This window comes from Pteropus alecto, unplaced genomic scaffold, assembly GCF_000325575.1.
Source record: "Pteropus alecto unplaced genomic scaffold, ASM32557v1 scaffold75, whole genome shotgun sequence".
Taxonomy (NCBI): domain Eukaryota; kingdom Metazoa; phylum Chordata; class Mammalia; order Chiroptera; family Pteropodidae; genus Pteropus; species Pteropus alecto.
Genome location: NW_006440638.1, coordinates 3,932,519 through 3,934,562, shown reverse-complemented (window position 1 = coordinate 3,934,562; position 2,044 = coordinate 3,932,519). Strand labels below are relative to the sequence as shown.

Genomic DNA, 2,044 nt, shown 5'->3' with positions numbered 1-2,044 from the left:
ATTTAAAGTAATTGTTGATAGATACATAATATTACCATTTTGTTGTTCATATTTTTAAATTTTTTTCTTCTACTTAAATAAGTCTCTAACATTTCTTTTAATACTGGTTTAGTTGTGATAAACTTTGTAAGCTTTTTTTTTTTTTTTCTGTCTGGAAAGCTATTAATCTTTCTTTAATTCTAAAGGATAGCTTTGCTGGGTAGAGTAATCCTGGTTATAGGTTCACATTTTTCACCACTTTGCATATTTGATGCCAATTCCTTCTGGCCTGCAAAATTTCTGTTACAAAATCAGCTGACAATGGGTGTTCCCTTGTAGATAATTAAATGCTTTCCTCTTGTTGCTTTTAGGATTCTTTCTTTGTCTTTGTCTCTGGCCATGCCACCCTGAACAAGCTCGATCCTGTCTGATCTTGGAAGCTAAGCAGGGTCGAGCCTGTTTAGTACTTGGATGGAGACCACCTAGGAATACCAGGTGCTGTAGGCGTACAAAATAAAAAATAAGGGATTGTAAGCTGACAAGGTCCTTGCAATCTGTGAGGTCAACCAAGGGTTGCCTCACCTAAAAAATAAAAATAATAAAATAAAATAAAAGAAATAAAATAAAATAAAATAAAAATCAGCTGACAATGGCTGTTCTTTTGTAGGTAATTAAATGCTTTTCTCTTGTTGCTTTTAAGATTCTGTCTTTTTCTTTAATGTTTAGCATTTTAATTATAATTGTGGGCCTCTTTGGGTTCATCTTGTTTGGGACTCAATGAGCTTCCTGAGGTTGTATGTCTATTTCCTTCACTGGGTTAGGGAATTTTTTATCATTATTTCTTCAAAAACTTTCTTAATCTCTTACTCTCTCTCTCTTCTTCTGGTACTCCTATAACACAAATGTTGTCTCAGAGGACCCTTAAACTAATCTTATTATTTTGGATTTTTTTTTTTCTCTTGGTTGCTTTGATTGGGTATTTTCTGTTACCTTATCTTCCAAATTGCTGATTAGATTCTCTGCTTCATCTAATCTACTTTTGGGTCCCTCTAATGTAGTCTTTATTCCAGTTATTGTATTTTTTTTTCATTTCTGACTTTTTAAAAATGTTTTCTATATCCATTTTTATGTTCTCTATCTCTGTTCAAGTTCTCACTGAGATCATTGAACATCCTTATAATCGATGTTTTCAATTCTGTATCTGGTAGATTGCTTGTCTTTATTTTGTTTAATTCTTCTGAAGTTTTCTTCTGTTCTTTTATTTGGGATATGTTTCTTTGTCTCCCTTTTTTGGCTGCCTCCTTGTGTTTTGTTCTATGTATTAGGTAGAGCTGCTATGTCTCCCAGTCTTAGTAGAGTGGCCTTATGTAGTCAGTGTCCTATGGGGCTAAGTGGCACAGTCTTCCTGGTCACCTGAGCCAGGTGCTACAGGTGTATTACTTGTGTGTGCTGTGTGTGCCCTCCTGTTGTCGTTGAGCCTTGATTGCCGTTTGCATGTCAGTGGGAGGGATTGACCTTTGGACTGATTGGCTGGGAGAACTGGCAGTGACTACAGTGGAGAAGCTATTATACAGAGACTAACCCTGTGGAGTAGGATTTGCTTTAGCACGGCTCTAGTGCCTGCCCAGTCTGCTCTTTAAGTGTATGTTCTGAGGAGGTACCTGGGTGGTGCTCTGGCTTATTCTGTAGCTGGCTACCAGGCATTTCAGTTTTGGGACCTCCCAGGAGCTCCCCACCCCCCTCCCCCCACACAGACCATGTTCAGCCCAGCCTGTGCCCTTTCTGGGGCCACATGGCATGAGTCAGAAAGCAATTCACAGAGGGCTGTCATCCATACTAAGCTTAGAGGTGTCTGGGAGGGCCAAGCCTTAAACCTAGGTCAGCTGCCACCAATGCTAGGCTTGGGCTGCTTAGCAAGGGGTATGGAGCATGCTGAGGTCAGAGTCTGCTTGTTTGGGGTTTGTAAACCTTTGAGAAATTTTAAGAATGTCTACAGCAGGAGCCAAGACAAGCTGTTTATGAGGAAAAACTATTAAAAGTGACTTGGGTAAGCCTGTAATTTTGT

At 39.0% G+C, this 2,044-nt stretch overlaps 1 pseudogene; it reads left to right on the top strand.

Moving 5' to 3' along the window:
- Positions 1-368: 368 nt before the first annotated feature.
- On the top strand, positions 369-486 carry LOC112484452 (annotated as a pseudogene).
- Positions 487-2,044: the final 1,558 nt, after the last annotated feature.